This window comes from Tamandua tetradactyla, chromosome 5 (assembly GCF_023851605.1).
Source record: "Tamandua tetradactyla isolate mTamTet1 chromosome 5, mTamTet1.pri, whole genome shotgun sequence".
NCBI classification, from domain to species: domain Eukaryota; kingdom Metazoa; phylum Chordata; class Mammalia; order Pilosa; family Myrmecophagidae; genus Tamandua; species Tamandua tetradactyla.
The window spans coordinates 70,815,449-70,831,219 of record NC_135331.1 but is presented as its reverse complement, the minus strand read 5'-3'; the positions used below and the strand labels follow the sequence as shown (position 1 = coordinate 70,831,219).

Here is a 15,771-nt window from a genome sequence, read left to right as displayed (position 1 = left end):
GGCTGGGAATGGTAGAAGATATTGACTACAAAGGGGCATAGTGAGTTTTTTTTTTTCAGGTGAGTTGGAGTGGTCAAAATCCTGATTGTGGTGAGAGTTACATCAAAACTCACAGGACTGGGCGGGCCACGGTGGCTCAGCAGGTAAGAGTGCTTGCCTGCCATGCCCGAGGACCCGGGTTGGTTTCCCGGTGCCTACCCATGTAAAAAAAAAAAAAGATAAGGAAAAACTCACAGGACTGTTCAATTCATTAAAAAAAGTAGAGGAAGCAGGCGTCTGGAAGCAGGCCGAAGATACATCAGTGATAACAGCTGAGGTGAGCTGAGTATGGAAGAGGGTTGGAAACAGCAGATGTTTCATGCAGCTCATCTCAATTGATCCTTACATAGACCTTAAAACCAGTCTCCCCAGTTTTGCAGAAGGATAGAAGAAGCAGGGCTGGGGATGTTGAATCAGTTAACTTTGTACTTTCTCCCCCCTCTGCCCCCGCCTCTCCTCTGCCCCCTCCCCACCCCAAGAAATGAGTGTTAGTCATTATATTGACAGTATTTTGAAAAGATAACTATAATCAATGGCTGTACAAAGTAGTAAAAAGAGGACTGAATTATTTTCCTAAGGTTCAAAAGCAGACAAAATTAATGCGTGGTGTTAGAAGCGGGACAGTCCTTTGGAAAGTACAAAGGGGAGCGCTATTAGGAAGGGGGCTTCTGGGACGCTGGGAATGTTTTATTTCTTGGTCTTGTGGTAGTTACCCAAGTGGATTCCCCTTGTGATAATTCACTGAACAACCTTGCAGTTCATTCATATTTCTGCATGTGCGCCATACTGTGATAAAAACTGATACGCATAGGCAAAGGAATGCTTGTCATAAAGTTCACAATTGTGGTTAGGAGGATGATGCAACCTGGGGTATGTCCGTTTTTTCAAAGGTATTGATGATGTTCTACCTCTTAAAAACATGTTAAAGGTACATGACTGTTCTCCCTCTCTTGTCTTTATTAGGGAAGTGTTAGGTTTTCAGGAAAATCATGTATAAAATAAGGAATTATCATATAGAAGCCTGCTATTAACATCTAGACCGTGGTATATTTGTTGCAACTCATAAAAGAACATTTTAAAATAATTGTTCTATTAACTGTATCTTCTCATTCACAATACGGTTCATTGTGTTGTAGAGTCCTATGTTTTGCTCTTTTTAAAGTTTTATTATTGCATCCTACAATTTCCAATGTTTATTCTGTAATAGACACAAGTAAGATTTTAAAGCTTCAACATTTTTCTTTAAACAAGATGATACAACAAAACTTTACCAAGTATATTTATGTGTATCACGGGTACTTGTGTGCGTGAAACAGAGAAGAAACACGATTTATTTTTATTTCTATATATTCGCACTGAAGAGACTGCAAAGATATACACGAAGATGTCTTTAGTATTTCTCTTTAGAATGAAGGTCATTTTAATTTTAAGGACAGCTTTCTGCACTTTCCAATTTATCCTTAACGAGCATATCTCTTTTAGAATCTGAAGGGAAAAATGGAAACTTCATTTCTGCGGGTGAACCCACCGGCATCGGCAGGCGGGCGGGGGGAGGGGCGCCGCGGGGGAGGGGGCGCCGCGCGGACTGGGACGTTTCAAACCCCGGCGCCTCCGCGAGCGCAGAAGCCAGCGTGGCCGCCGGCTGGGACGTTTGGGCCCCGACGCGGGCAGACGCGGCAGCGCGGTGGAGTCCAGAGCTTCGCCGCGCCCCGGCCGGGCTGAGCCGCGACCGCCTAGGTAGGAGGAGACTCAGGTGTGCCCAGTTAAAGCTCTTCAGGTTCCCTGGGAAGGAAGAGGGATGAGCCTCTAGGGGGAAATGGGAAGACTATAGCGCTGTGTTTCCCTTTCCCACCCAGAGGACGAATCTCTCTTGGATACCCCTGACCCTTCTCATTGCTCAATCAGTAGCCGCGAAGTCATTTCCCGAAGGCAGGTAGAAGACCGTGAATTCCAAAGTGATTCCCTGTCCCCCGCGCAGGCAAACCTACCCCATCCCTACTTTGAAATGAAAGACTAAGATCCTATTTGGTTGCCGCGTCACAGATTTTGTTTTTGTTTTGTTTCATCAATGTATTTCCTAATGGAGTGTATGCTTTGAGGAATCTACCCCTGACCAAGTGAAAGATGATGAGTATTAGAGAATCCAGATCTTATCTATAAATTGTGATTTGGGCTCTTGTCTCAATTCATAATATTACTGTGGACATTGATGAAAGCATTAAATGTCACTGAGTAGGGTTTTAAGTAGAGAGGCATTCTGAGTTCCCTTCCTCTCAGACACAGACCATGTCTTCATCTTTATATCCTAACATCATTCCTGGTTCAAAAATGAGTGATCTGATATATTTGATATATGAACGAGGGAGAGAATGAATGAATGAATGTCTTTCACAAGGGACACACCATTCAATGATGATTCAGTATGAGTACTGAAAAACAGATGTCAAGCTTGTTTAAAATTTGCATTTCACCTTTCTTGTCTATAGAAATATTTTTGGGAATCACTAAGGATCTCTGTTTTTGACATGCCAAGAAAGCTTTGCCATTTTTAGTGAGCTGCTGATTTGAAATAAATGCATGAAAACTTTCTTTATATTGATAAATATTTCTGTATAGCCCTTTATGATTAAATTTAATGTACTAATAATCCTATACACACCAAAGGGCTGCAGATGTTTCACATTTCACTAATAAGTGAAATCACTCGGATGCCATGAATGTGCTGTTTTAAGTATTATTACAGGATGGATGGGCTATTTTTCTCAAAATGGAAAAATAATTTTAAATAAAGTTGGGGCCAGTCTACTATTTTACAACGTTTTGTTTGTTTACTTTTCATGTGTGGCAAGAGCTAAAGGATTTTGTAAAGGGCAGGGTAAATAAAAACAGAAGAGGAATCCCAGTGCATTGGAAGCTAGAGATAAATCAGAACCCTTCAAACCTGGAATGGGGAGAAAGGGATACAGCTGAAGTGTGTCAAATAGTATCACAGAGAGGTTTAAAATAATTTTCAGCCTCTACAGGTGCATTAAACTAATCTAAATTGGTGACTTGCCACAGTGTGTAATACAAGTTATAGAATCAAGACAAAACTGAGACTTATTTTACCCCCAAGCTGAGTTTTCGCTCAAGTATTGGTTCTACCTTGTTCAATCTATTACTCATCAGTGTTATTACCACTAAATGGCTAAAATTTCCAATCTGGTCATTTTCAAGAGAAATAATTTTAAAGACCATTCAGGAAAAATATCCTTTTTTATTCTTTGTCAAAGTTAAGAAGGTAAAATAATATTTGAAACAGAAACTGCCTGTGCCGGTTTGAAAATACTGTGTACCCCAGAAAAGCATGTTTTAATCCTGATTCAGTACTGTAGGTTGGATACCTTTGATTAGATTTTCTCCAGAGAAATGTGGCATGCCCATTTGTGGGTGTGACCTTCGATTAGATGGAAATGTGACTCTACCAATTCCAGATGCATCTTGATTAGTTTACTAGAATCCTTTAATAGAGGAAACATTTTGGAGAAAGCCAGAAATCACAGAAGCCTCAGAGCCAACAGAAACTTCAAAGCAGAGCTAACACAGATGTTTGGAGATTCTTGGAGCCTAGCAGATATTGCCATGAGATGTGAAGCAAGCCAGAACCTGGAGAGAGCCAAGGGAAGCCAAGAGATGAAACCCATCCCCAGAGAAGCAAAGTGAGGAACCCCTGCAGGAGCAGAGGCTGAAAGTAATGGAGCCCAGAAGCAACGGGCCAGCAGCTGCTAGCCATGTGACTTCCCAGCTGACAGAGGTATTCCTGACCATTCAGTCTTCCTTGAATTAAGGTATCTTTTCTTGGATGCCTTAGTTTGAACATCTTTATAGGCTTAGAACTGTAAACTTGCAACTTATTAAAGTCCCCTTTTAAAAATCCATTCCAGTTCTGATATATTGCATTCTGGCAGCTTGCAAACTAACATACCGCCCTAAGTTCATTAAGTTGTACACCTTCTGAGGAGTAAAATCAACACCTTGGAAATTGATTAGAATTTTTAAAAAGACAACAAATGACATGAACCATGAGATTCAGAACCTTATAATAATCTCCAAGTATAAATCCAAAGTTTATTCCTTACTGCAATAGAATGTTTTTCTCCTTTAGGCACATAATGACTAATGCCACATCCCTCCACAAAGAATATAATTGCAAATTGTTTCCTTTTTTTTCTTTTATGTGACACATCAATTGAAAATGTATAAATAGGTACCCCAACAATGATAAACCCAGGGTAACAAAAGCGATACAAGCACCATATGCTCAAGAGTTTTATAATCCTTTTACATCAGAGAGCCTGGAAAATTGTGTCTCAACTACTGTAAAATACATTGAGTCATCTTCATGGAAAGTAACACTCAAGTTGTAATTTTGCACCCATGTAGAGCCTCGTTGAATTTTTTTCAGGGATGTTATAAAGTAAAATATTACACAGTCTGGCTTGAAGATCACCAAAATAGAGATTATATTTTATCACAGCTCAGGCTAAATTTCAACATACACATGAACAATTGATCAGCCATGTGTTCAATAGAATGAGCAAGTTTCTAGTTGAGGAATATGAGTACCAGCAGTAATAAAAAATGACAATAATGATAGCAAAAATAATTAACATTTAGTGAGTGCTTTCTATTATCAGGCAAGTCTTCTTAACAACCATGTGAAACATTAGCATCCTTAACTCCATTTTGCACATGAGAAACTGAGAACCCAATGTTACCAGTAAGACTGGTATCAGCACCATTCTAAAGTTTCTATAAAGTGGGAAAAATTGTTGTAAAATAAGCCTGTGGCAAATATTCAGCTTAGCCTCTACGTCTTAGAAAGTAAGGGGTAAACTTATTTACATATCATCTTTTACATGCATCTTTTATAAAATGGTCAGGATCACTGTATTTATCCTACTAATATTTCACAAATTGGACAACTTTGAAAGATAATTGAGCCGATTTGACACAAGATAAATACTGAAGTGCATCCGTTTAACCTTAATGAGTAGAAGTTGAAGCTGAAGTCACATTGCAATCTAGAATTGCATGGCAAGCAAAAAACTGACGTGGTTACTGCAGTAGTTCACATGGCTGTGCAGTCAGCCCTCAGAGTGTGTTCCCACGTTAATCTTTCTAGTCTCTAGGGAGATGAGTGTGTGAGAGTGCGTGTGTTGAGTATGTATTTGAGAACCATCTGATCCTCTTCAAATAAGGAGAAGAAAGGAGGAAAGAGTACATAGAAAGCATCTAAATCTCCTTAGGGCATTAGAGGTGTGGCTTAATTAAATGTTCTCCAAAGTTTAGACCATAGTTAATACCCTTTCTTTTATAATTATTGATGTAATTAACAGTGAAGGGGGACATCATGTTAAACACCAGGGTCATTGCCAGATTAAACACCAGGGTCATTGCCAGGCTGAGGACATTTGCTAGATATTAAAACTGATACCATCTATGAATTTAAACATTTCAATTTGACAAACTATATAGAGAATGCCTTTAGATGTTGCCCATATGTTCATTGGCCAGTCCTATGCATGAGGAAATGAAGGGAGTTCTGTAGTTCATAAGAGCTTGATCTTCTCAGGGCATTTCTTCTTCCATTTTCCTTCCAGAGATCCTGCCTTCCACGGGCCTTCATGTTACATGCTCTGAACGTTGTCAAAGAATTTGCTGAACTAGTATCTGCACAAAACTGGTCATTTGGCTTTGTTCTTATCTCCCAAGGAGCGAGTAACCACCTCCGTTTTCTGCTCATCTCTTAACAGTAGTATCTCCCTAATTCTAAATATTTTTCTTCTTCCAGATCTTTCAAATCTGTAACACATTCTCAAGAATAATGGGATGTGGGTAGAGGAGCAGGAGGAGGGAAGTGCAGTTTGAAGAAGTCCCTCCAGAGTTTGGTTCACCTCGTCCTCCAGGCTTGAGAGCACTTCTTTATCTGGGGACTTGACATCAGCAGAGGTTGCCGTATGCTGTTAGAGGCTGAATCAGATGCAAGGTGTGGGTGGGGGCAGGTAAAGATTTATTGTTATGGCAGAACTTATTAACCTCCTGATACCCAACTTTTGCTGATGTTGAAGTGTGGCAATGGGGAGAGGAACTTTGGTAGGTTAAATTGTGTTCTCCAATAAACACCCGTTCTTAATCTTAATCCTGTTCCTATGGGTGTGAACCCATTGTAAATAGGACTCCTTGAAGATGTTATTTTTAGTTAATGTATGGCCTGTCTGAATGAAAGTGGGTCTTAATCTGGATTACTGGAGGTCTTATAAAGAGGACCTGGAAGTCACAGAAGCTTAAAAGGAAGGACATCGCCATATGATGGGAATCAGGAATTCAAGCCAAGGAACCCCAAGGATTGCCAGCACCTAGCACCAGAATATCACAGTCTTCAGGGAGAAAGCAAGTCTTGTTAACTCTCTTGATTTTGGACATCTCCTAGCCTTCAAACCTTGAGCCAATAAATTCCTATCATTTAGGCCACCATTATGTGACATTTGTCATAATCACAGATCAGGCAAATTATTTAAACTTGCCATTCAGAGAAAGCTCTGTTATGAAGTAATATAGCTTCTTTGGAAGCTATATTTAATAAATGTAGTTCAGATTCCCTTTCAGGTCCGTTTCTCCCCTTACATGGTTACTCTCTTCTTCCTTCCTTTGAAAACAGGACTCGGGGAAACTTATACATCGTCATGACAGCTGGACAGAGAAGGGACCTGGTGTCAGTGTCTTCTCTGGTCCTCAGTGGCCTCTACTGAGATGTCCTTCTTCCTACCTTTTCCCTAAAATTGTGCGTTGACTGAGGTAGGGTTGATTCTTAGGTCAGTGGTCTGGTCATTATGTCACCACACTTCCAAAATAATAAAACAGCAGTTGCAGGGAGGTTGGGTCAGAAAGAGCAAACACAGAATTTTTTTTTCTCCTTACCATAACCAAATCTTTAAGCATTGTAATGATAATGAGCGACTTCTGTATGTCCAGTGGTATGAGCTAGGCTCTTTGGGACCTTCAGAAATATGGGCAGAAAATCTCTGTTACTCGACCCACCATGTACATAGTCTGATAATTTCCAAGACACTCTCATGAGCTGAATTTCTTTTCTTTTGTGTTGCTTTGCCCTCCTGGAGAGTTCTAAAGAAAAACACCTCCTGACTAACTGTCAAATTCTTACCTGTGTTATTTATATTTTCAGACAATGCAGAGATTGTTGGTAGGGGAGTGGGGCCACAGGTTTAGGAAAAGCTTGCCTTAGGTAAATTTAGAGTTATTTTTTAAATATTTTTTTCTTTATTAGATAAGTTGTGGGCTTACAGAACAATCATGCATAAAATACAGGATTCCCATACACCCCCTCACCACCAACACTATATGTTGGTGTAGAACATTAATTAAAATTAATGATAGCACATTTTTTATAATTGTATTAGTAATTAAAGTTCATGGTTTATTTTAGGGTTCACTGTATACTGTGATTGTATATATGGTAATATATATATCACATATACACTCTAACATTTCCCCTATTACGATATATACAATCTAACTTTTCACATGTTTATCATATTTAGATATAGATTTCAGTGCTGTTGATTAAATTCACAATGTTGTGCCACCATTACCCCCATCCATTAACAAAACTTTTCCATCATTCCAAACAGGAACACTACATACTTTAAGCCTTAACTTTTTATTCCCTATCCCCACCCCACTCCCTCTAACCTATATTCTAGATTCTGACTCTGAGTTTACTTGTTCTAATTGTGTCAAATCAGTGAGATTATATAATATCTGTCCTTTTGTATCTGACTTATTTCACTCAACATGGTGCATTCAAGGTTCATCCTTGATGTCACATATATCAGGATTTTTGATGTGTGAAGTTTCAAGCTGTCCTGACCTCTGATTTTCTTAATGTAAACATTTTATTGATAAATAACATACATTTAGTAAAATATACATATCATGAGTGTACAACTCAATGATGATTTTTATCAAGTGAACAGACTTGTGTAACTGATGCCCAAATCAAAAAAATGGTACCACTAGCCCAAAGCTCCCTCGTGTCCCCCCTCTCAAGTTTATTACCTGCCTTCTCAAGCATAGCCACTATTCTGACTTCTAACAGCCCAAATTAGTTTCCTACTTTTAACCTTTATATACATGAATCATACAGTATGTATTCTTTTTGTGCCTGGCTTCTTTCATTCAACGTTTTATTTGTGAGATTCTTTCGTGTGATTGCTTGTAATTGCAGTTCATTCATTCTCCTTGCTATAGAATATTGTGGTATGATATTTATCTTTTTTACTATTGATGTACACTTGGGATGTTTTCAGTATTTTATTATTATGAACAGAGCTACTGTGAAGATTCTTGTCCATGTATCTTGTTGGGCTTATGTGTGTGTTTCTTGCTGATACATAAGAAAAGCATTACACACACAGAGTATGGGAGGAAGTGGATGCCACCAAACAGTTTTCCAAAGTGGTTTTAACAATATACATTCAGATGAAGGGTCTATAATAGTTTCAGTTATGCTATATAGTTGTTAATACATGGTATCGTCTGTATTTTTAATTTAGGTATTCTGGTGGATTTGTGTTAATGTCAACCCATGGTCTCATTTTGCATTCCTTTGATGACTAATGAAGCTAATAACCTTTTCCTAAATTATCAGCCATTTGGGGATTGATCCTCATTTGTGACATGTCTATTAAAACGTTCGATCCACTTCCTACTGGGTCTTCTACTGTTTTTAATGTTAATTTAAAAATTATATATATACTGGCTGTGGGTCCATGTAAAATATATGTATTACAAATATTTTCTCTCATTCCATGAATTTCCTTTTCATTTACTTATGGTGTGTTTGATGAACAGGAATTCTTATAATGTAACCCAGTTTATTATATTTTATGTCCTATCTGAGAAAGCTTTGCTTGATCCAAATTCATGAAAATATTCTACTGTGTTCTTTTAAAATCTTCAATGTTATTTTTAATTTTGCAATGCATTTGGAATCAATGCGTTAGGTAAGGTAGGAGTCAAAATTCACATTTTGCATACGGATATTGACTTGGCATGGCTGTTTGGTGGGTAGTATGTACCCCAGAAAAATATGTTCTTAAGGTTAATTCATTCCTGTTCATGTGAATCCATTGTAACTCTTGTACATTTTGAAGGAGTCACTTCAGTTAAGGTGTGGCCCAATTCAATCAAAATGGACCTTATTCCTATTACTGAGTTCTTCATAAGCAGAATGAAATTCAGACAGTGAAAGAGAAAGTGACAGGAAGCAAGAAGCTGAAGATCAATAGAACCCAGAAGAGAAGGGAGAAGCCAGGAGAGGTCACCATGTGCAGTGCCATAGGATGGAGGATCCAAGGACCAGGGATCACCAGCAGCCAGTCCCAGAATGTCCCTTCAGGAGAGAGCATTGCCTTGATCATGTCTTGATTTGGACTTTTCCTAACCTCAAAACTGTAAGCTAATAAATTCCCATTATTTAAACCAGCCCATTGCCTAGTATTTGCTTGATCAGCCAAGGAAACCAAAACACTTAGCTTGCTACCATTTGTTAAAAAGACCATTATTTCCCCCAGTGGAAGTCAGGGTCACTTTTGTCATAAATTAAATGACCACTTATATGTGAGTCTATTTCTGGTCTTTTAATTCTATTCAAGTGTTTTTCTTTGCATCTAGATCATATTGCCTTAATTACTTTAGCTTTATAGTAATTCTCAGTATCAGGCTGTTTAAGTCCTCCAGCTGTATTGTTCATTAAGATTAATTTGACTAATTTTAGCCCTTTGCATTTCCATATAAAATGTGAAATTTTATATGTTGTGCTTGATTTATGATTGAGTCTATGGGAATTTTGGTGAAGGTTTCCGGTACACTTGAAAATAATGTACATTCTGATCTTTGGAGCAGGATTCTGCATGTCAATTATTAGGTCAAGTTTTTACTTATGTTGTTCAAATCCCATTGGTGTTTTTCTTTTTTTTTTTCTTTTTGGGGGGGAGGGGTTGAATAGTGAGAGAGATATGTTAAAATTTCCTGCAATGACTGGAGATTCATCCATTTCTTCCATTTGTAAAGTTTTGCTGTACGTATTTTAAAGCCATAAGTGATAGACTGAGTTATGTATATTAGAAAAAAACAAGCACACGAGGTTCTCAATCTTAATGCCATTCCTGTTTGTGTGAACCCATTGTAATGGGACCTTTTGAAGATTTGTGTGTGTATGTGTGAGGCCACCTGAACATGATGGCCAACTTAATCCTGTTACTAGAGGCTTTATAAAGAGAGAGTCACAGAAGAAGCCAGAAGTAAGAAGTCTGTGGCTGGTCAAAAAAAAAACGAAAGGACATCACCACGTGACAGACACACCAGGGAACCCCAAAGCATGACCAGTTAGGCAAAATGCCACTAACCCAGGAGGGAAGCAGCCATCCCAGCTATGAAACCATGAGGCAGTCAATTCCCATTGTTTAAGCCAACCCAGTGTGTGGTATTTGTCATTGCAGCCTGGAAACATAATACACCATGGACATTTGGTTATTTAGTAACCAAATACAGAAAGTCCTTGAATGATTCTCTTTTTCTTAAATAAAATATCTTCTCTATCAGTTAAAGTACAGTCAGATAATAGGGACCATAGTAAATAGATTTAATATAAAGAATTGTTAAATAGATAAAAGTGGTTACCTACTACTAAGGAATAAAAAGAGAATTTCAAGACTTATAGAAGTAGTACCTACACCAAGCCGGCTACCCCTTTATAAGCAGCTGAGGAAAAATGAACAAGAAACAAAACTGGGCCTTAGAGGACACCCCTGCAAGGCAAAGATTCATACATCTGAGGATAGGGCATGGCTGCCATGGGACTCACTGTCGACCACTGTGTTGGATAAGATGAGGTCCACTGACCTTGGGACTCAGAGATCACTGTGGCAGTAATAGCCAAGAAACTTGACAAAAGGACACTTCTGATGACCCATGAGGGCCATAACTGCAGTGGTAAATGCTGCCTGGATGCATACAAACCCATCACTTGCTGCTGATGGAAACAATATGAAAAGAATAAAAAGTTCCTTCCTCCTCTTCCAGCCTTGCATTGTTTCTCCAATTACCACCCTTGGCAGAGCCTGTGGTAGTTAGATTCAGTTGTCAACTTGGCCAGGTGAAGGTGCCTAGATCTATTGCTGTGGACATGAGCCAATGGTACCTATACTTCATCTGTTGCTCATTACATCTGCAGTCGGCTAAGAGGTGTGCCTGCTGTAATGAGTGATGTTTGATTTAATTGCTGGTGCTTAAATGAGAGAGCTCAATGTAGCACAGCCCAAGCAGCTCAGTATACCTCATCTCAGCACTCGCAGCTCAGCCCAGGCCTTTGGAGATGCAGAAGGAAATCATCCCAGGGAAAGTTGTTGGAACCCAGAGGCCTGGAGAGAAGGTCAGCAGAGACTATCCTGTGCCTTCCTGTGGAAGAAAGAACCTCAGTTGAAAGTTAGCTGCCTTTCCTCTGAAGAACTAATGAAATAAATCCCCTTTTATTAAAAGCCAATCCGTCTCTGGTGTGTTGCATTCCAGCAGCTAGCAAACTAGAACAGAGCCTAACCTCCAGCTAGATGGGGAAAGACAAATGCAGTCTGCAGAATTTGATTCCAGTTTCACAAAACAGGGAGAAGTGTGGGTTTGGAGCTAAGAGACAATACATTAATAACTGAAACACTGCTTTATGTCTCATATGCGTCTTGCCATAAAGTCTACTTACCTAGTATTAGAAGAGCCAAATCACTCTGTTTGATGCTTGCATGCTATTTATGTCTGGATGGTTTCCTTCTGCACCTTTCCGTGTTCTAAAAATTAAAGTGTATCTCTTGAAAGTAAAACATAGCTGGGGTTTATATTTGTATTTTTTTTCCAGTGTGACAATCTTAGATTCTTAACTGAATTATTTAGTACTTTTAAATCTAAAGTAGTGCCTGATATATTTTGGGTTATATCTACCATATTGCTATTTGTATTTTTTTGTGTGTTTGAGCTGCCTGTTTTTTTAATCCTTTTTTTCTCTTTTCTTGCCTTTTTTTTGATTAATCAAAAAATTTCAATATTTCTCTATATTAATTTGCTAGTTAGATACTTTTTAGTATTCCTCTGTTGTTACCCTAGAAACTACAATGTGAGTTCTTAATTTATTACAATATAATACAAATTATTATTTTTACCAAATTCCTAATAATTTTAAAACAGTAGAATACTTTTAACTCCATTTATCCTATCCTATCTTTACTATCATTGTTGCCACTCTTTTGAATTCACCGTACATTTAAAACCCTATAGAGACATTTCTACTATTGTTTTACGCAATCAATAGTCATGTATATATATTCTCACTTTATTTACTTTTTCTGCTACTTTTCATTCCTTCCTGCAATCCATCCTTGCTTGCTTCTACTTCATTCTCACTCTGGGCTCATTCTAGGCCTCCAATTATACTTCTGTTAGGCCTTTTCTTTCTATTCTACATGTCTCTAAAATTCTTTACTGATTTTCCTATTATTTCTGTTTTTTTGCTTAAATTTGTATATTTTCTAATGACTGTTGCTTAAGTTTATTCTTCTTCTACTGTGCATAATCCTTTGTTTAATCAAACTAATCAGTTAATTTCAGGAGGTATATTTCTCAGTTCTACAATTTCCATTTTATCCCTTTTTATAAATTCCAGTACTTTGGTCAAATTTTTTTATCTTCATCATCTCCCCTTCTCCTATCTTGAATAAATCAGAGTAATTTCCTTAGCTAACCCCAATATTTTAATCAGCCAAAACACACTGGTGTCTTTCTATTATCTACTTTTCTCCTACTTCTTTTGGTTTTTATTATTAGCCTGGGTTTGTTTTCATATTTACTAATTTTGTATTGAGTGCCAATATTTTGTACAGACAAATGTAAAGGATTTAGATGATGATGTATCTTCCCCCAGAATGAATTCACCTGTGCTTCACCAAGCAGATGACATGGTCATTCATTTTTGCTTAGTTGGAAACTGTCCATGTTGAGGCTGAGTTGCAGCCCTCAAGAGAACGTCATCTCTGGTTTACCCCAGGTTTTCAAGAGTGTTCAGCTGAAAGTCAAGTGGTTCTCCAGGGACATTCTCCTCACAGTTCCTTGTCTCACAAGACAGCCAAAACTCTGTGTTGGTTTGCTTTTAGGTTTTTCACTTTTCTCTTAGATTTTTAGACTTCTGCCCCATGGAGACCAAGAAATTAGCAATTTTTATGAGTGGTAAAACAATTCTGTGCTTGATGTCACCTACATCTCTGCCCAGAGCTGTCCTGGTTTCTCCACTCTCAGCAATGCTTCTACTTCAGTGGAAAATTGAAATTCTCAGCCTCTTTCCCATACTTAGAATTGGCAAATGGCTCCAGGGTAAATAAAAATGACTGAAAATCCATCCACTTCACTGAGGGAGTTATAGCCCCTCCATTTCTCATTGCCTCCCCAATTCTCCAGCATATTCAAACAAATGATTTGGTATTTTATTCTGTTTTTCTATTTCTTCTCAACAGAAGTTCTGATCTGCTGCGAACTACTCACCTCATCCATAAGCAGAAGTCTAACATGTAACATAATAGCTTGGATGATATGTTTTGTCAGGTTCAGGTTATCAAAATAGTAATTAAAAAGAGAGTGTTCTTGTTTTTAAAATTCTGAGTTCACATCTAAAATTTTTTTCAAGAATTTTTTGATTTAGTGGTTCTTTTTTGAACTGTGATCAATTAAGAAAATATTAGTGAATGATTAATATGATCAGCTTCAAAGTGTTTCTCAACTCCATATACCTACAAATCTTCATTAAATGTAATTGAAACAGGATTGAAAAAATAAAAAATATATTTCTAAACTATTTTGATATCTCCTTTATCTTAATTTCAAAGTTAATTCTCCCACAGTCAGATGTATTTCTGCAAAACAAACAGCATTACTTACACTAGAAAAAGTTTCAGAAGATATCCAAATAATATTTGTAAAAAACTACATGCAAGAAATTACATTCTTATTTTTATTTACAAAGGACAAGCATATACAATATCTAAATGGTCTGCTTGAAAGCATTTTATAATTATATACTTAGCTTTAGTAAAATCTCAAATCAAAAATCTTGCAAAAGATCAGATGATTCTTGCCTTTGGCTCTGACATTTATGACATGAAATGGCATGGCATAGATAGATAAATAGGTAAACATTATTATAATGTTATATATAGTATGTTTTATATTTGCAGTTTGTGCATGATACAGTATATATAATTATGTCTAACATCATACTAGCTACCTTTTGTAGAAAACTTGTACCGTTCAAGATGCTCTACACGTTATCTTGTTAATCCTTTAATTGACCTCATGAGGAATGTGTTCATTTCCACATTGCTCAGATGAGGAAACCAAGATCCATCAACGTTAACTTCCCAAAAGTGTTACAGTAGAAAAAAGAAAGAGAGTTAGAATTTGAATTCAGATCTCTCTAAGTCTAAAATACCTACTCTGTCTTCCATGTTACTCAGAATCCTGAGCTTGGAACCAGCTTCCCAGGATAGACAGATAAAGGCTCTAATCTTCTGCTCCCAACCTCCTGTAAAGCATAATCCCTGTTTCATTCATTTTTATAATTCTCCAAGATTAGCCTGGTATTTTCACCTTGTAGAATTCACAAGTGTTTATTGACTAAATGGATGAATGCATGCCTACGAATAATTCCTCCTTATAAACTCATTTTTTTTAGCAGTTAGGTACATAAAGCTTAAAATGTTTCTTTGATATCGACAGCTAACACAACCTCTGTCTTCCTGGCAGACTGCCTCATCAATGCCAGCCTAAACCCCAGTTTTACTTCATCAAAATAAAGCTTATGAATGCATTGGCTGAAGGCCAGCATGGTCATCACATATGTACATGCTTAGGACACCAGCAAAGCAGCATTACCAAAAATAAATTTCTTCCAATACCCTTTCAAGTGCAGGGGGGATGCGAGTGGGGAAGGCAGGAGGGAGAGCATGTACCATAACCATCTGGAGGCAGTGGGGAGTGGCAGTGTGCATGGTCCAGAAATCAAAGCGGGTTTCCAGCACGGAAGGTGAGCATTCTACCACTACTGAACCACCTGTGCACCCCCATAACCATTTTAATGCTTTGGTTCTTTTGTATTTGTCATACAACCTTCCTCTGCTTTTGACATGGTTATTCCTGTGTCACCTCAGGCCTACTTAAACAGAATCTCTGGGGCCGGGAACCTCAGAGTCCTCATGGGATTCTGATGTCTACTAAAAAGGGTCTGCTGCTAAACCAACGAGTTTGTACTTCTAACAACTAGAGCAATTAGGTTTTTAACAAGTACCTTTCAATTAACTTTGAAATGAGTCAGGTGGAAATCGAGGACCTCTAGCCTAGACAACTCAAGTCCTGTCATTGCCACAAAGTATCAGTGAGCTCTCCATGGGCCTCATCTCTAAAATGAAGGACTTGCAGTTGATGTGCCCCCTTTGATTCCATTCCAGTGCTAAAAATTCTTTTTCTTATTTTAAATCCTTGCTTTAAAGCAATGCAGTTACTATTGGAGGAAATAGGCAGGCTAAACGTGTTTTTTACAGGTACTCTAATGGTGGCCAGCTCCGTCTGAGCATTCTAACG

At 38.0% G+C, this 15,771-nt stretch overlaps 1 protein-coding gene across 3 annotated transcripts in view; it reads left to right on the top strand.

Annotated features, from left to right (window-relative positions):
• Positions 1–1,656: 1,656 nt before the first annotated feature.
• The window catches only part of SPATA16 (spermatogenesis associated 16), a 271,504-nt gene continuing 257,389 nt past the window's right edge, over positions 1,657–15,771 (top strand). The window contains exons 1-3 of one of the 3 annotated variants that reach the window (XM_077161063.1): positions 1,657–1,776; positions 5,873–5,987; positions 6,740–6,876. The gene's annotated coding sequence lies outside the window, so the exon portion shown is untranslated. The remainder of the gene's footprint in view (positions 1,777–5,872; positions 5,988–6,739; positions 6,877–15,771) is intronic. The other 2 variants (XM_077161062.1, XM_077161061.1) reach the window with 2 other exon arrangements.